The 20476-nt window shown below is 38.8% G+C and overlaps 1 protein-coding gene across 3 annotated transcripts in view; it reads right to left on the reverse strand.

The window, feature by feature from the left end:
- The window catches only part of Dpp10 (dipeptidyl peptidase like 10), a 1484741-nt gene that overhangs the window by 120834 nt on the left and 1343431 nt on the right, over positions 1–20476 (reverse strand). The window lies entirely within an intron of this gene.

Consider the following 20476-nt stretch of genomic DNA (forward strand, 5'->3'; position numbering starts at 1 on the left):
TACAGTGCTTGCCTAGCATGCACAAATCCTTTGGTTTAATCCCTAGCACAGCATATTATGAATAATGGTGTTTGCCTAAAATTTAAATACTTGGGAAATAGAGGCTGGAATATGAGGAGCTTAAGGTCACTTCTAACTACATTGCAAGTGCAAGGCTAACCTGGATTATATAAAATCTTTTCTCAATACCAACAAAAACCAGGTCAGATCTGAAATCATGGATACAACTTATGAGAGCAAACCATAAATTTTGAACTCAAACTTATGATTCCCAAAGTAAGAAAGCAGTAAGAGACTACAATAGGAACACTTAGGGATTTGGGCCATGTTGCTTTTCTGTTCTCAGCACCATCTGAATGGGATGTTAAAACGTTCAGCTCTAAATACTTTGCTTGATACATGCTGAAATCAGTTTAAAGCAAAGGAAAATGTTGCATGGGATTTATTATTAGTTATCATTCACCTTAAGTATGACCATGAAGAACTGTGTCAGTATTTCACCGAAAGCCTCAATGTAACCATCAGCCTTTCTCTTTATGAAATCCTGTTTCCTTAATTTTCCAGTATGTGATAAATTCTCAGTGTCCATTTCTCAGTGCTAAGTCAAACTATGAGCACAAGTTAAATAGTTTGATTACCTCTGACATCTGGCCTTTAATAAATCTCTCTGTTGGTTATGAAGTACTACATTCATTTTGTTATAGGACCATCTCTGAGACAGAGAATAGCCCAATCAAATCATTCATGTCAACTGGGCATCCATCTCTGGCATTCTCCAGATAGGGTCTCTATGCAGTATTTCTCATTCTTCAATATGTATGATTTTTCATTCAGGAAGCTCATTCAAAGTGCTGCTCTCCGAAAACCTCCACCACATGGCACAGACTTACAAAATGTGAACTATAACCTTCTGTGCTATAAATTCTTACTTCTGAACTTTAATTGTTCCATATTCCCAATTCTTATCTTTTACACACACACTTTTTTTTCAGAAGAAAAATGGATATCAGATAAAAGTCAATGAAAAAGGCAAATCCTTTCTACTCCAGTCCAGAAAATTCACCTAGCTTCAAAAAAAACCTTACTATGAATAAGTTGTTTCACTGGAAAAAAAAGAATAATGAATATATTTTGGGTTCAGATAAATAAAATGGAATCTACAGGATATAATCTTTAAGTGTATTACTACTATAAAATATTCCTTAGTATAAATCATCCTTCATGACTTGAGGAGACTATTACCTAGGTGTTTTGTGCTCATTTTCCCCTCTGTTTTTTTTTATTATTATTTCACTGTTCCCTCACGACAACATATACTTGAATTAATTCTTTTTTTTTATTACTTAATATGAACCAAAAGCACTAGGCACTAGGCTAATCCTTGAGTATTGTAATACAGAAAAAAAAATGAAATATGTCTTAGTCACTTCTCTCATTGCTATGACAAATTACCTGAAGAAAAGTCAACTTAAAGAAGGAAATATTTATTGTGGCTCCAGTGTCAGGCTATGGGCCATCACGGTGCAGAAAGTATAGCGGCAGATGCGTGAGATAGCTGATTATATTACATACACAGTCCAGATGCAGATATATGAATGTTGATATGAACGTTGGTGTCTGCTCATTTTCTCCTTTCCATGTAATCCACTACTACAACCCAAGATGGTCTCATTCATCTAACGATCTCAACTAACCTAATCCAGATACTTCCACAAGGACATGCCTTAAGATTTGTCTCTATAGGTATTCTAGATTTTGTCAAGTTGATAACAATATAAACCATCACAAGAGCACAGGAAAATTACTGTAGATATGATAGATAAGAATAAAGAAAACCAGAAAGTACCCAATATGAATGACAGCAGAAGTTTAAGTAGAAAATAAACATGAAATGAAATCTAAGATTTTAAATATTAAATAAATGTGGAGAAAAGGAATACTAACAACGTATAATAATTTGTAGTAGTGAATTCATTGACAATTTTCCATGACCCTATTTAAAAAAAAAAAAAGAAGGAGATTTGTAGCTTGTTTTGTTTTGTATCCGGTGCCCAGGGCTAAGAACAAAGCTTTGTATATGTGTAGCAACTGTCCTCCCATGTAGCTATATCCCCAGACCATCAAACGAGATTTCTATCAAAGAGACTTAGAGTTACAATCCCTCCTCCCCAGTTCAATCTTTTGTTGATATTGAACACAAGCAGACTTCAGCCTTCATTTTCATTGTTTGTAACGAGTCAGTCTAGGATTTCTCCCAGAGGTCTACAACTCAAGCCATAGATCCAGACTGGTGCAATCCTTCAGGCAGGAATGGAGATATTTTGAAGAGGTACTTTGTCTCCCTCTGTTTGGCTAGCATATTACAGAGACAATGAATCCCAAAAGCTAAAATTTCCACAGATATTTGGTTTTTAATTACTTAGATTGCAGTAGTTGGGAGCCTGAAGAAACTGCTCAATGGATAAGAATACATACTACAAAAGCATGAAGACTAGGTTCAAATCCCCAATACCCAAATAAAAAGATTTCAAAGCTGCACAAGGGTATAACTCTGCTTTAGGAGAATGTGAAAGGTCTTAGGGTCTTAATGACTGCCAGGTGCAGTGAGATGCCCTCTCTCTAGGGCATGGTAAGGAGTGATAGAATAGAAAGCCTAACATTTCCTATAGGCTTCAATGTTCACGTACCACACACACACACACACACACACACACACACACACACATTTTATTGTTCATTAACTGTCTTTTCTTTTGCCTTTAGTTGAATGTTGCATTCTATAAGTCCAGTGTGTTCTAGAATGTGGGTAAGAACCCTAATACTCATCCCTAACCCAACCAGCAGATTACATACTGGTCTGTAAATCTCCCTCCCATGACTCCATGGACTGAAAAAATGGAAAGATGTTCCTGAGAACAAAAAAACATCCACAGTCCCTCAGGGTCTCCCTCAATGGTAGCCATAGTTGCAGGTTCAGACCTCTTCCTGGATTTTGAAGTGGTATTTTTTTTTTTATTGAGAAAAGGAAAGAAACAAGTTTCTGCCTCCTCCCAGCCTCCCATTTCCCTCCCCCTCCTCCCACCCTTCTCCCCCTCTCCCCACTCCTCTCCTCCTCCCTCTCCAGTCCAAAGAGCAGTCAGGGTTCACTGCCCTGTGGAAAGTCCAAGGTCCTCCCCTCTCCGTCCATATCTAGGAAGGTGAACATCCAAACTGGCTAGGCTCCCACAAAGCCAGAACATGAAGTAGGATCAAAACCCCATGCCATTGTCCTTGGCTTCTCATCAGTCCTCATTGTTCGCCATGTTCAGAGAGTCCGGTTTTATCCCATGCTTTTTCAGTCACAGTCCAGCTGGCCTTGGTGAGCTCCCAATAGATCAGCCCCACTGTCTCAGTATTTTAATCAGCGTTTCCTTAACATGTCCCTAGTGCTGAAAATTGCCTAGCCTTTTTGCCTTCTGCTCACCTCTCAACCAGACAATTCTGGCCTTAATGTCCTCCAAATGCAAAAATTCCTTCCTAGAGGAAGAAGATTAGGGAAAGTCAGGAAGAAAACAAAACTCCCACCTTCCAGGAAGCTGCAACATACAAGCTTCACAGTAACCGCCGGGAAGGTTCAAAGAGCAGTAAACAATTGCTAGGGAAAGGCCTGTGCTACCTGCAGACTTTCCCACCAGCTGAGCTGCCTTCAAGCAATTCAGAATTCTAGAGATGTTGCTTTCTTGAGCATCATCCACCCTGGAGTGACTTTTGTGATTCATCTATCATCAATTTATCTACTCTTGTAGGAAACTTTTTACTTACACCCCTGCAAGCAATCTCAAGAAACTCATTAGTTCACCAAGCTAACCTTTGGTAGATCTGTTTACTTTGGTCAGTTCTTGGCTCTCTATCTGGGAGGAACAGCCATTTTCTCAGGTCTCCCCAAGAGAAGTCACGCAACATTTCCCAGTGGCTCTGAGTAAGTAGGAATACATTTTTGTTACCTTCTCAGAGGTTCTTAATTAGCAGGTGGCAGGCAACCATTTAAGCTTGATACCCTCAGGGTAGGAAGTTCTTTCCAGGTTCCAGGCTAAATTCACTAACATCTTTCGCTCAGATAGGTGACCTCATATTTACTCATCTAAGGGTCACCACGATGTATATGCCCTATGCACCTAGTCATTGAGGATAAAATAATTTGTTTTCAGATTCACTGCAATTCTGTTTATTGCAAATGGAAAGCCCAAAACTCTTAAAATAAGAGTTTCCACTACAGAGGGTGGAGACAACTGGAAGAAATTCTCATATGCTTATCAGTGAGTTTGAGCCTAATGCTTTCCAGTTTATGGGCATGCTGATAAGAAAACAAATTGAAAAATGCAGAAAGTGGAACCGAGCGTGGCTATCTCCCATGCACATTTCTCCCACTACTCCGGGCTCTTTATTCTACTTCTTGCAATTTCAAGTCATCCTTGGTCACAAATGAAGTAAAGTTCGACATTTTATTTATTTATTTTTATTGAAGAGAAGAAACATTCAACTACTTCCTTTCCTATATTTTTCAAAATTACTGGATACTTGTAAAATTAACCATAAATACTAGGCTCAGTCATGATAAACCTATGTCCAGAACTATACTGTTTATTTTCTTATTCTTTTGTGAGCCTAAATACAATTAAACCAATGACGAGTTGAGCATAGGTGTCATTTAAGTTTAAACATATTGAGTGGGTCAGTCTAAACAAAGTTGTATAATTATTTTGTTTCCCTCCTAATGTTCTCCTGAGTGGTTTGTCACTTGCACTTGTGTTTCTCTATATTATAAAACTCAATAGAATCTACCTGTAATGTAAGAATAACTATAATATGGCATACTAAAATTATTTTTGATAGGGAAAAAGCAGGGGAGAAGTAATTTAATCTAGAAATATGATTCTTGGTTGTATTGGATAGGGTTCTCCAGAGAAACAGTACTTATAGAATGGAAAGATAGATGATAGATAGATAGATAGATAGATAGATAGATATAGAGATAGATAGATAGATAGATAGATGATAGATACATTGGTACATAGATTCATAGATAGATATCATATGTATGAAATTTATTAGAACGTATTACAGTCTGTAATCCAACTAGTTTAACAGTGGCTCTCTTCCAAGAGAAGTTCTAACAATCCAGTAGTTGTTCAGTCCATGAGACTGTATGTCTTGGCTGATATTCAGTATACTCAAATCCTGAAGAAGTAGGGTCTAATGCCATTGAAGGAATGGACTTGTCAGTAAGACTGAGGGAAAGCAAGCAAATAGAGCTTGTCCTTTATGTACACTGAAGTCAGAAGATGTGGCCCCAATTAAAGGATAATCTACTTACCTCAAAAGATCTGAATTAAAGGTTTATTTTCTAACCTCAAAAAATCTGGGTTAAACGTGGGCATCCCCATTTCAAATGATTTAATTAAGAAAAAACAATCTCAGGATGGGTGTGATAGTGCCCACTTTTAATCCCAGCATTTGGAAGGCAGAGGCAGGTAGATCTCTTTTAGTCCAAGGCTAGCATAGTTTTAAAAAGAGAAAGGAAGGAAGGAAGGAAGGAAGGAAGAAAGAAAGAAAGAAAGAAAGGTCTCCCCCAGGTGTAGCCAGCTGCTTGGATTTTAATTAACTCCAGATGTAGTGATGTCGACAACACACATTACTGAGTCATTTTCTTACCTCACATATCCCTTCCTTTCAGTATGGATATTAGCTTTATGTGTGGACAAGCTTGTGGAAGCCAAAGGGTCAATGTCCACCTCAATCGCTTCTGCACCTTATTGCTTTTGAGACTGTCTTTTACTCGATCTGAATCTCACTGATTGGCTAGGCTAGTTGGACAATAAACCCCAGATGTTCACCTGTGTTCACATCCCCATTATTGGGATTACAAACCTGATGCCCCCATAATTGTTTTTCTGATATGTGTGTGTGTGTGTGTGTGTGTGTGTGTGTGTGTGTGTGTGTGTTCATTCTTTAGATTGAACTCAGGTCTCCATGATTGCATGGTGATTACTTTTCAATTGGACACATCCCTCCAACCCTCCAACTGAGATCCCTTCTTAATAACTGTATGTTAATTCTGGGGAATATTGTTCTGAAGATGAGCTGCATCTGAAAACTTGTGGCAGATCCTTTTTTTCTCTCAGTCTGTTGGCCGCCAGGTTGAGAGGAAGAGGAGCAGTAGCAGCAGCAGAAAGTTCTGTACACAACCCATGAGCATGAAAGAGACAGCTTTCCAGGAGACAGACTTCGTTGAAACAGTTTAACTTTATTCCAGTGTGTAATGAATGTATAGGATTGGGAAGCCTGGGAAAAACCCCAACTTGCATTCAGTGGTATGCTCCTATCATAAGGCTCCTAGCACAAGTCTTAGCTTTCATATGTGCAGCCGTGGAGCTTCTAACAAAGTTCTGTGGCAGGGTTTAAGCTAGAGATAAGTTAGTAGCCTGGTTTAGAGACAGCTTTCAGATAAGGTCAGTAGTCCAGGCCCAGGGATATTCTCCGACTAGGGGTGGGTAGAGGCAGGAAATTCTGATGGAGAGTGGGAGCCCCATGTTGCTGAGCTATTGAGATAAGCTTCCAGGCAACAGGGACAATGTGACCACGTCCAGTCAGGAGAAATCTTCTAACCAAAATTTACCAGGAAGATATACATCTAGCTTTGGAGATAAAAAAAATAAGAAAAGTTCTCTGAAAGAATCTCACCACAATTTTAGAAATCTTCCTCTTCAGTTTTAGTTAATCTGAAGACATTTTTTTCTAGATGCTTTTGTACAATAGAAAAACAGAAAGTGAAAGATGGCAGCCATCCCAAAGCTAATGTAATATTAACAACCTAGGCACAAGGAAATCTCCAGCCAAACCTTCCAAGGTCTTTTCAGGTGGGTCTCTTGGTGATACAATAGAAAATAAAGCAGAGAAAAATCATGTACTCAATTACTGCTGTTTTTTTCCACCAGTCTTTTGTAGGAGTTGAGTGCTCTTTCCTAAGTTCAATGTTTATAATGTTATTATGTTAGAAGAGACAAAAGAGAGAGTGACAAAAATACAGAATCAGGAGGTAAAGACCTGGTTCAGTGGTTAAGAGCAATTGCTGCTCTCACAGAAATCTGGAGTTCAGTTCCCTTGACCCACTTCAATTGACTCACAACCCTAGAGGATGAGCATCTTGAGGTATCAGATAATATGTGGCATTTGTAAGTGAACTGCTGGGAAAGGATGCTCTAAAGCCACCACGGTGACAAAGATGGAAGAATCACAGAGATGAGAACCCACATCTGGTGGGAAAGACATGTTCATGTCAGTGAACACAGTGAAAGAGCTGGGAAGGGAATGTTGACTTGATAAATAGCAAAATTAAATGAGTCTTGTAGTGAATGCAAAACAACACAGGACCAATTGCTAGTAGCAACAATTCTCCTCTCTCTCTCTCTCTCTCTCTCTCTCTCTCTCTCTCTCTTTCTGTGTTTGTGTGTGTGTGTGTGTGTGTGTGTGCATTTTCAAGTTTGTGTGTACATGTGTATGTGCTTGTGAAGACCTGTTTCCCTTGGCCCTTAGTTCTAACATTATGTATTTAAATATATCCAATCTTCCAACAGTCTTTGCAAATAAATTTTAAAAAGAATAACTGGTACCCTTCTCCTAAGAGATAAACATTATTTTTTAACCCAAATTAAGAAACTTTGACGTTTACCTGGTAGGTCATCTTTACTCCCCTAATGTCCTCACATTCTGATTATCCAGTCTTATCCTGGTTTTGTTGCCCACTCTCTGCTGTGCTAATGTTTCTCTCTGCCCCCAGCATCCAGTGGACCACATGGATCTCCTACAGCTGTCTTACTCTGTGGGTCAAATGGAGCACATTGGAGGCTGGAGTGACCAAAGTTGGCACCAAAAGCGTAACAGTTAGAAAAAGGTGGAAAATTAAAAGACAGTGACATCACAAAGCCGTGAAAAGTATTCCTAGCCAAGATGGCACTGAAGGGGAACAAGGAGGAGAAGAGACCTGGCGTATTTACAAAAACAATGATTTGAGTTAAAGATGGGGTAAGATGACATAAAGTGCCCGATGCCCTCCTGATCTCCGTTAGGGCTATAGGAGCCACAGCTCATGCGGACAACTGCTGATGTGATTGGCTAATTCCACTTCCACTTCTTCTTGCTTTATAAGTTGCATGCTGTAAGGAAATAAATGAGTTCCTGATTGACTTGACTCCCCTCTGCATCGGATTTTCTCCGGATGGGGGTGGAGGGAGGGCTATGTGGCTAGTAGTGCACTTGCCCTCCTCAGCCAGGGCCAGTCTTGGTCAGCTGGCTCAATTCTTTGGCAGGGTCTACAGAGGGACCCCATACTACTCTACCCCATATCCCTTTGTCTCAATTGTAGGTCCCACAGGCATTCTCTCCCAGGAAACCCCCAGGCAGGTCACAGCAGGTCATTCTGCCGGCAAGGGAATCAGGTAGGCAGGTGATCTTGACTCTGTCCTTTGCTCCAGTTCCAATCCCCAATCTAATCCCCAGTATTGTAGCAGGCTGCCTGCTGGGGCTTCTCCTATCTTGTTACCCTACTCCAAGTGGCACACCCAGCTTTCTTCCCTCTTCTGGACTCTAAATCTGTCCCCCAATAACCCATTCCCCTTCCTTACTGTCAGCTATCAATACCTAGAAGTACTTTTTACCTGGATCCCATGTGCCCACACCTGGCAGGATCCTACCAGGCATTCCCTATCAGGTAACACATTCTCTTAAGAACCAGAGGGTACCCAACAAAGACAAGGCCAGATATAATCACGTCAAATCCAGATGCCTAGACACCAGCATAAAAACCACTATAATAACCAGAATAATGCATCTCTGCTAGAGCCCAGGAATCCTACCTAGTCTAGACTCTGAGAATTATATCATAGCTGAAGCACAAGACAGGACTTCAAAACAGCTATAAGGAATATGTTCAAGCATCTTAAGGAAGGTGTGAATAAAACCATTTATGAAAACTCAAATGTTGGAATGAAATGAAAACAGTTCAAGACAGGAAATAGAGTCAATAAAGAAAATCACAAAGGGGAAACTCGAAATGAAAAATATGAAAATGAATAAATAAAATAAATGAAAATGAAAAAGAAAAAATGAAAAACACTACCCCACCACCACTGGTGTAAGAGGCTTATGTAAAGCACATTGTTTACATGAGCGCTGGGAATTCAAGCCAGCTTCCTCCCCACTGAGGCAACTCCCCAGTCCTTGTTTCTGGATTGTAGGTATGTCAGAAACTCTTTAATTTCGCTTCAACTGGATTCTACAGAGTAAATAGCACATTATAAATTCTAAACACAAACTTATTTTACTTTAAGAAAAATCTTAAGTTCGTGGTTTATTTCTTTACAGGGAATAATTTCTATACTTTATTAACTGAATTCTTGAAGGTCATGACCTTTAGAGTAACATAAGGCACCAGAAACACTGAATTACTTAATAAATATTTTATTAGCTGCATAATTAAACGTGGATTCGGTACCAAGAGAATACAACTTAACTTTTATGAATAGTAACAAGAAAATCCCAAAACTTCAAAAGTTCACAGAAATGTAGAAAAAAATCGAAGTGATTTTGCATCATTAATCTTTTAGGAAGACCTTTCACAAGTTACTTCAGTTCCAAGTATATTAGGAATAACAAAAATATGAAATAATTTATGAATTTATTATTCTATCTATTGTTGGACAAGAATTACTACATCTAACGCAGACAGTAAGTTCTCACTTTTATTTATTTTTTTACCATGTAACCTAATTTTTGTCATTTAGCTTACAATCTGCAGAACTCTGAATAAATAAATTAAGCTCAGGCAAAGAAATGGCCTATGATTGCAAATTCATTGATTTCTGCTGTAAAAATAACATGACATATTTATGATGATAACTACTATCTATGTCACACACAGAGGGATACACAAATATATACAGATTACAGATCATGCTAAACTATAGTAGCATTTTGCTTAGACATATGTGTGGTGTGTATGTGTACATGTATCTTTGAGTTTGCATGTGTATGTGTGTGTGTGTGTGTGTGCACAGAGATATAGTACATGTGTATATGGGGATACAAGAGTGTGGATGGGTGCACATTTGCATAGAGCATGACAAAACAATCTTGGGTATCATCCCTGTGTCTTTTCTGCCAGACGCTTCCTGTATGATGATTCTTCACCATGTCTATGTAGAACTCCACAGGCTTTTGGATTCTTGTCATTAGGTATAATTGTTTTATTCCCCTATCCATGACAACACTTCATCTTTACCTACAGCTTTGAGCAGTAAGTCTTGTGTGACTTCCTGTGAATTGATTATGTTTAGGTCCAATGGACATCTTGCTCATACATGGCTTTTGACTTGGATATAATTTTGGATTTCTGTCTTTATTCCTTCAGATATTTCCTCTTGGCCTTTCTGTCTTCTCCTCAGACTCCAGTTATCATATGTCACACCTGCAACAGTTTTCCTACTGTTCCTCAGACTCCAGCTCTTCTTATTTCTAAACCTCTCAATGTTCTTCAAAATAAATGCTGGCTGTTGGTCTATGCTCTCTGTTTTCTGGTGCTGCTGTTCTGCTTATGATCCCAATTAGCTCTGCAATTCCAAAAATGCCCCCAATGTCTTGTTCTTAATGTTTTACATATATCATTATAGGAGATGGGTTGGTGGTTTTATCCTTAAAGTGCTTACTAAACAAGTATCCTTGTTAGACCCACAGCATCCGCATGTATTATGCCAAGAACAGAAGCATGTGTATGTAATTTCAAGGCTGGCCAGGCAGAGGCAAGAGGATCCCTGGGACTCACTGGCCTTCTAGTCTAGTTGAATTGATGATTTCCAGGTTTAGTGAGGGACTCTGTCTCAAAGTAGGTTGGAGATCAATAGATGAAGATTCCTAAAGTCAGCATCCGTCTTCCAAATACATGCAAACAGATATGCATACAGATGTGCTCTTATGCACATGTACACCGACACATATATACAAAAGAAAATATATGAGAGAGGAACACAGAAAATATATTCCTTTGCTAATTAACCCTTAATTTCCATTTGCTGTGCATTTACTTTTCTGACTTAGAGCTTCTAGCTACAAGAGTAGCTCTGCCGGCTGTTGCTGAAATGCACGCACTTGCAGCTGCTCAGCCAGAGATGACTGAATTTTCTACACTCTCTTTCCCGACTTTCTCTCGCCTGCTCTGAACAAACTCACACAAGGTTATTCCTTGAACTGTTACCTGGAGGTCATTGTGTTTCCCTTTGTGGCTCTGCCTTGACTACAGCTGCCCTGTGGATCAAAATAAGCTAACACCAGAAGTTGGGACCCACAGTTTACCAGCCACTTGTAGATCAGCTTTCTCACCTTCACAAATGTCTGCTTTTGTGTGTATTCCTGCCTATTTCTGTGTGTGTTTGTGTGTGTGTATCTGGGTATAGAAGTGTGTGCACATTCATCTATATTAATATCTATGTGTATGTATGTGTGTCTATCTCTGTGCCCACGTGTGTGCATGGACTATCTGTGTGTCTGTGTTTGTATGTGTCCATTTTTCTTTGTGCATACATGTATATATGTGGATATAACTGTGTCTGTCTACATCTGTATATATATTTTTGAGTCTACATGCATACATCCATGTGTATGTGTGTTTGCATGTGTATATTTGCTAAGTGTATATTGATGATTTTCACTTCTAATTTAATTCACTCATGGTCATAGAGCACATTCTGTGTGCTTTCATTTCTTTTATATTTAATGAAATTTGTCCAACAGCCTATTGTGATCCTATGAAAATTCTGTACAATATGAATCTTGGGGAAGAGATTGCTTTGGTTTTTGTTTCTTGTTTTGTTCTTTCTCTCTTTTTTTTCCAGAGATACTGTCTTCTATAAATGCTAGGTATTTCATTTTAGCTGTGTTGATTAAATTCTTTGAACCTCACTTATTTTCATACATTTCCCCCCATAAAACAAATGTTTACATTACCAAATCAAATCATCAATTTATAAGTTTCTGAAATTTTTCTATTAAATTATTTTTGTACATTTTCCATGTAGTTCTTTTTATTTTTTTATGTCTTAAAATACACACTAGTGAACATAAAATGTCAGGTAGATCCTGCTACGATAATAATGGGAGAGTTTTAGGTCCCACTGTCATCTCTGGATCATCCAAACTGAAACGGATAAGGAAATCTCAGCGTTAGAATACACCACAGATAACGTCGTCTTAGCATGTTGTAGGTACTGTGGGCCTCTTCCCACAGCCCGGCTCCTGACCGTCTGCTAGCTTTACCCGAAATAACAACACACAAACTGTATTCTTTTAAATACTGCTTGGCCCATTAGCTCTAGCCCTTACTAGCTAGTTCTGATATCCCGAGCAACCCATCTCTTATAAACTGTGTAGTACCAGTCTTACTGGGAAAGATTCAGCATGTCTGACCTGGTGGCTTGCTTCATCGCGTGCGTCTGCCCGGGAGAGGGGAGCATGGCCTCTGAGCTCACTTCCTCTTCCTCCCAGCATTCTGTTCTGTTTACTCCTCCCACCTATGTTTTAACCTATCAGGGCCAGCCAAGCAGTTTCTTTATTTTTTAACCAATGACCTTCCTCCATCATTAGCATATGTCTGCAGAACTCCTCACCAAAGAGAAAGAAAATCTACAGTCTTCTCAGCCTCTGGTGGAAGATTCTCCAAAGTAAACCACAATCTGCCCCACAAATCAAGTCTTACCCAATATTGAGGGCATAAGTAATCTCTTTTATCTTATCAGTTAAACTAGAAAACAATAATGAGATAAACTACAGAAACAGATTAAATACATGGAAACTAGAAAAATCACATTCTTGAATAACCCTGAAGAAATCAGGGAGGCTTGGAGGGATTAAGAGCACTTGTTGCTCTTGTGAAGGACCTGGATTTGGTTCTCATCGCTCACATGGCAGTTCCTAACTATCTCTTACTAAAGGTCCATGGGACATGATGCCCTCTTTTGGCCTCCACAGTCACTAGGCTTGCATGTGGTACACATATACACCTGTAGGCAATGTGGCTTATACAAATTTGATTATGGCAACCATGTGGTTTGTTCTCTTTTATTGTTCCACTCCTGACTAGCTTTTCCCATGCCTCTTCCCACCTCTAATTGATTCCCTTTCTTCTTCTAGATAGAGTGCCCTCCCCCATTTTTAGTGGTCTTTCTTTTAGTATATGAACCAACAGCCTTCAAGATGGTATTTTTTTCATGTATTCTTTGTTCTGTTTATTTCTCCTCCACAGTGCCCTCCCCACATTGCTGCCATAATTAAGCCCTTTACGCTGCATACTAAAAAAGAAAAAAAAATTAAATACTAGAGAAAGAGCTGTGGCTAATCAATTGCAACATTAAGTATGAATGTCTTCTCACAGTTGTATTTGCCCTATTGGGAAGAAGCTCGCGGTCTGAATGACACCTGGAGTGCCTCCTGAGGGAAGGATCCTGACACTGACACAGAGGATGGGTCCCTCAAGGACTTATTTGCATGCTGTTTCTCAAAACTTATAACTTATTAAAATGCTGAATTATTCCAAATTGGGATCTTTTCACCCCAGGGACTGTATAATAAGCAATTGCTTCTTGGAAAATATATCTTTAAGTTATTGTTTAGATAGCTGACTGCCCCTGTCTTGACATCATTATGCAAGACACCTTGTACATTCAGATGCAAGAATAAAAGTTATGCAATAGCTCTAATGAAATGCAAGAGCTGGTATTAAATGTTCACCAGATATCATTTACATGGTTGTCCTATCTAAATGACTTGCTTAGTGGCAGCTATGCAAAATATGAGCACACTGAGTTACATATGACCTTGATTTACAAACATAAAAATTATGTTGCTGAAACACCTTCATTTAACTATTGAAATTCACATGATGGATGAAATATAATAGAGAGGCAAGAGAGATTTCAGTGTATGGTGGAAAAACAAGTGAGAAAGATCATTATTTTACTTGCTTTATTATTTATAAATAATCCAGTGGTTAATTAAAAAGTACAGAAAATGTGATATACTTGTAATGAAGTTGGGACATCATGACCATTATTTCTCATGTCAATATGAAGGTATGTTTAAGATAACTATTCAATCTGGTTCTTTTTGTCTTCTTAACATTTGTAATGGATAGATCAAAGTTGTCGTTTCTGTTATTCAAAATATTAACAAGGAGCTGGTGAGATGGTTGCTCAGTAAAGTGCTAGACCACCAGAATTCAAGTTCAGTCCTTAGCACTAAGGTACAGACCCCGCATGGTATCATGGGTAGGTAGGGGATGTAAAGACAGGAGAATCCACAGAGCTTGCTAGATAACCCGTCTAGACTACTTGATGAGGTCTGGGTCAGTGAGAGACTTTGTCTCAAAATAAATAAAGAGATATATAGGTAAGTAGGTAGGGAGGTAGGTAGAGAGTTAGATTAAAAGGTGGACAGCACATTAAGAGCAACAACTGAGGTTATGTCTTCCAGTGCATTCATGTTATACATGCACGTACACAAAAACATGCAAACACATTCATTAACAAAAAAAAATTAAATATGTGTCTATGTAGCTCTTTTCTATTTCTTCCTATATCTGAAAATTTCTTAGCAGTCCAGAAACACAAATTTTGCTATCTAACTCTAAAACATACCTTCCAAAGCATTCCTCATAGTAACTGTCCTATCACCTCAGGCTCCCTTGCCCTGGCAATGTGCACTTCATGTCAGGACTTTTTTGGTCTAAGTGCTTTCAGAATTCAATTTCCTTTATTTCTATTGGAGTGATAAAATACTTGACCACAGCAACTTTGTGGAGCAAGTTTTGGCTTATAATTTCAGAACACAGTCCATCTTTTCCAAGAAGTCAAGGTCCAGACTCAAGCAATCACCTCATGTCCACAGTGAACAGCAGCGAGGAATAAATATAGTTATACTCTCTGTTTACTACTTATGCTCAGCTAGATTTCTTCACTCTTTCACAGTTGAGAGCCCAGCCTAGAGAATGGTGCTGCCCACAGTGGTTGAATCAATTGGCAATCAACAGGGTCCCCCAAGGGCTGGAGAGATGACTCAGCAATTCAGAGCTCTGGCCTCTCTTTTAGAGGACATAGTTTCAATTTGCAACACCCAACAGTCTAGTTTACAACTGTCTGTAATTGAAGTTCTTTTTTGGAAGAAATGTGTCTGTCTTGGCATCAGAGAGTTGTCCCTTTTCTTTCTGCTGCCTGTGGATCTGGATGTAGAACTCCTATCTGCTTCTCCAGCATCTTGTCAGCCTGTGTGCTGCCATACTTCCCTCCTTGATGATATGGACTTAACCTCTGAAACTGTAAACAACTCCCAAATAACAGTTCTCTTCGTAAGAATTGTTATGATCATGGTGTCTTTTCACAGAAAAATAGGACACTGACTATGACACCATGCCATTCTCAATTAGTGCTCTTACTCTCTCCATTTCTGTCTTTCTCTGTCTCTCTCACTTACTCAATTTCTGCTTCATACTCGTGGGTCAGATAAAAGTTTTTAGCTTTTGCTCTAGTACCATGAGTGCCTGCTGCCAAGCTCCCTACCATGATGGTCATAAACACCTTTTGAACTGTAAGCCCCTAGTTAAACGCTTTCTATTGTAAGCTGCCTTAGCCGTTGTGTTTTGTCACTTCAATAAAACAGTAACTAAAATACCTTATAAGAAGAGAGGGAGCAATTAGTCTCTACCTCTCTCTCCTTCCCCTCCAACAGCCCATTCCCTTTCCCTTCCTTTTCATACTCAACACTGGAATGAAACTCCAGACCCTGGTCAAGCAATGAAGCACCAACTTAAACCCTTTTTTATTACCCACATCATGTGACTCTCTCTTCTTATCTTCTGCATAACCAAGAATATGCTTATTTAAAAGCTAATAAGATTTGAAAATGAAAACAAAGGATTAGAAATTAATTATCCACCAGTAAGTACACAATCCAGGACTCTTTAATTTATTGAATCCATAACTAATTAAAGCATTGCACTGGTATATCCGTCATTGCTGAGTTTGCTGATAGCCTCAAATATTGACAAACCTGTCATACCCATATGAAGTCCACCATTAGCCAGTTTGGTTCATGCTTTTTACTTTATTTGAATCCATGTTAGAATGTACAAAGATATAGCCTTGATAAATACTGATTTCTTTACAAAAGCTTTATAAAAAATGCTTTAAAATGTTTTTGTAAAAGTCCAAAGAACTGCAGTTCAGTTCCCACAAAACTACTCGATTTTAAAATCCCACTTAACTTAAAAATTCAATTCAATATTTCTTTCAATAAGGTATTTCTTTCATAATTTTAAAACAATGATAAAATTAGCAGCTAGACTACTTATGACAGGCATTATTTGGGGAGCTGATATTTGTATAAGTGTATTAAATAACAAGATTGATTGGAAAGGCACACAGTTATAAGCTCTTTATGAGTGATAAGGAAATCAGCTGAGTGGAAAATAAAAGGGAAAGGGTTGTGGAGATGGCTCCGTGGCTCAGAGTGAGCGCTGCTTTTCTGGAGTCCCTGAGTTCAGTTTCTAGCAGCTACATTGGGAGACTCCTACTGCCCATAACTCCAGACTCATTTGACCTCTGGAGACACCTGCACCCATCTGTGCATGCTTGCAGCCCCACATTCACACATAATCAGAAATAATAAAAATGTAATCTTCCATAAAGAAAATAAAGGGAAGCCAGAAAGAACTAAGTAAATACATACAGGAAATAAATGGTATTCTGAAGTTTGTTGTTACCTGGTGGTAAGTAGATCCAAGATCCACTCAGAAAGGATTTTCATTTTTATTTATTTTGTTTTTAGTTTTTAAATTTTTAATGTTTATTTTATATGTGCATGGGTGTTTTGCCTGCTTGAATATTGGTATATCATGTCCCTAAAAAGGACAAAAGAATATTTTTAATAACTTTCTTTAAAATATGTAGAAAAATTAATTGTTGAGAATTATGAAATCAACCAAACAATTAATACCACTTCATTGGCAATACCAAAGTGACATTATTTTAGTGTAGATATACATACATCTCTCCCAGGTTTGGAAAATGAATGTCACTGAAACCAACCAACGTTTTAAAGAATTTCTTTTTATTTATTTATTTTTATTTATTATTTATTTTTTATTAAAGATTTCTGCCTCCTCCCTGCCACTGCCTCCCATTTCCCTCCCCCTCCCTCAATCAAGTCTCCCTCCCTCGTCAGCCCAAAGAGCAATCAGGGTTCCCTGCCCTGTGGGAAGTCCAAGGACCACCCACCTCCATCCAGGTCTAGTAAGGTGAGCATCCAAACTGCCTAGGCTCCCACAAAGCCAGTGCGTGCAGTAGGATCAAAAACCCACTGCCATTGTTCTTGAGTTCTCAGTAGTCCTCATTGTCCGCTATGTTCAGCAAGTCCGGTTTTATCCCATGCTTTTTCAGACCCAGGGGAAAAAAATTTCTAAGGATTCTCAAGAAACATGAAGTTGCCCTGTTTCTAGGATCTAGAATTTCATTAGTTCTGACATTTAAAAAAGTGGCCAGCAGGATTGTTACAACTTGAAGCACTGAGATTTAGGTGACTGCCCACCTCCCCTTAACACTATCTGCTTCCCACCGCCTGCTTCTGGTCCCTGTGGCTATGCACAAATACCTCCATAATGTTTTCTAGGCAAGCAACAGGCGTATTTGTTCCTAACTCTCAGTGATCTTGTCACCTTTCTGTACCACTGCAAAAAGCTGACTCTAGAGACAGTACTGTAAATGAGGAATAAAGACATGGCTTTGAAGCCTCCCTAACTTTCTACAGGTTAAATGCTAACATCCATGGATGACACTGGAATCCGGACAGCTGGGTTTCAATTCCACTGGCTTGCTTGCTTCATCATCCAGGCCCAGCACCAGCCAGGGCTATGAGTTAGCCTGCGCCTATATCCACCTCCTCTGTTATCTGCTGGAGAATGTGAAGGTGCTGGACTGAAAGCTACAGGATCTCCTTGACACGAGGCAGCAATAAGGATATCCAGGAGGAGTCCCAGTGAGGGCCCAATATCAGCAGTGTAGCAGAAGCCAGAGCCCTCAAACCAGAGCAACAATTCATTGCAGTGAAAGATGTACGGACAAAGGCGTCTTCTGTGTGACTCACTGGGCCACACTACAGATTTCACATCAAACTTTTGTTGCTGTTGCTGCAGTTTATTTTTTGGCTATGCTTTTAAATTGTGTTTTGTTTTGGGTTGGAGGTTGAAAGGGCAGAGAGCATAAAGGTGGAGACAGGGAGATGAACAAGTTTGGGATGCATGTGATATCCACCAAAGAATCAATAATAGTTTTAAAAAACTGATCATCTGCTTAATGCAGAAAATACAGTGAATGCAGAATATTTTGGAGGACTTTTTTGTGAAATACAATTTAGTGAGTATAATACTCAGACATGTATTTCTGAATATTTTAAAATAATCCTTTTATTTGCTCAATCTAGGTCTCACATATATCCATAAAACTATGCTAAAAACGTAGAAAATTGTAGATTCACTCTCCATTTTAAACTAGTGCCTCAAACACTCATTTAACTCTCAGTTTCTGTTTTAGGGAATAACTACATCCACCAAGTCACCGCAAAATTCACCTGTCAGTAATATTCATTATTTATCATGGTACAGTTCTAAAATGATGACGCTCAAATACTGCTGAATGCAACACTGTGATTGTAAAAAATGAACAAATGATGTGGGTACCTTACTCTTCTTCCAACCTGCCTTCTTCTTTCTTTATTATTCTCATGCTTACCAGTATAAAACTATCAAAATGGTGTTTTCAAAATGAAGTTGAGATAACAGAGTGTGGTAAACGATGAAAGCTTGAAGGCGAAGTGAAATGTCTTTATTTTTGCAACGGTGAATGTAAGATATGAAGATAAATAAAGACTTGGCCTAGGTCAAGTGATCTGCCGCTGTCATGGGCACCCAACTCATGCGTACTCATTTCAAAAGATTTCATGACTTTCCCTGTCATCTATTTGTTAAATTGATATTGTCCTTTCATTTTTAAACCTAGCAGCATTAGAAATGATTTCTTGAATTTATAAATGGAGCAATGAGTTATTTATTAAAACAACAATGTTGGGTGGCATACTGGAGAAAATAGTAGTGTTCCTCAAATTTTTACATGATATGATGGCGTAGATGTTTTTGTTTTATTAATGAAGAAATTGAGGAGCACAGAAAATGAGAAACATACTTCAGCCCATCTGCCTAATGTTAAACTATCAATTTTAATTTTAGAACATTTAGATGTTTCTAAATTCAATGAAAAGACATTTAAAGGTTAGACTTAGGCCTGTAAATAAGATAAATACATGATGATTAAATTATCATGAATTCAATTTCACACTTTAGATATAATCATCCTCTTAAAATCCCCTACTCTTGAAAACATAGTTCAGTACTATCATGTAAAATTGATAGCACCCAAAGGAAGACATCACACACCCAACATCTTTAGCAAGAATATATGAATGGGTACGTAATTATTGAGATGAGATTGTTCTAAGGCTCAGCAGAGAAATGCATCCACCACTGGGGAATCGACACAATTCTCCATTCAGAGCATTCATCATAATGTGTATTGAGCACATAAAACATGCTCAGGTCACATTCAAAGTATAGACATGCTTCTAAATAATACAAGTGAGTGTTAGCACCAATGCTGAACCACTGTGAGTTCAAAAATTAAGTGTCTATTTAATTCATCTGAAAAGAGACATCACAGTGGAAAGCGAAATTAAATCTTACGAAAACATTATTATCAAGTGAACTAGGAAAAGATTAGGTAGAATTTAGAGAACTCTAGAATCTTTTTTGCTGGTTTTAGAAAATAAAATATAAATAAAAAACTAACATCATTGGGCCTGGAACCTTTCTCTGTCTCTCCAGGGCTGGGATTCTGAGCACACATTGTCACATCCTGCTTTTTAATGGGTGCTGGAGTTCAGACTGAGTCTAATCATTTCTGTACAAGAAGGACCTTGAGCAGCATGCGGGTCCAAACCGCGGCTGAAAGCCCATGGAGATTCCTCTGCTTGCAAGGGACCTTGGCCGGAGAGAGCCAGAGATCTCTTGGTGTGCGAGGGACACATAAGCCATGCAGGCAAAGCTTGACTGAGGAGTTTTACTGAGAGGAGAGAAAGGGGAGGGAAGAGAGAAAGAGAGAGACAAAGAAAGAGAGAAAGAGAGGAGAAGAGGAAGAAGAGAAAGTAGGTCGAGTTTCGCTTTTTAAAGAGACTGCCAGCTCCTCACTCAGGCTAAAGCAGGGCATCTGTCAGGTCCTCAAGAGGCTGGGCCAGGTTCCTCTGGAAGTAAACACTGAGGTCCTCATGCTCCTTCGTTTTGCTCACTTTAGCTACC

This window comes from Microtus oregoni, unplaced genomic scaffold (genome assembly GCF_018167655.1).
Source record: "Microtus oregoni isolate MIOR12 unplaced genomic scaffold, Mior012 000003F_ref0000135, whole genome shotgun sequence".
NCBI classification, from domain to species: Eukaryota; Metazoa; Chordata; class Mammalia; order Rodentia; family Cricetidae; genus Microtus; species Microtus oregoni.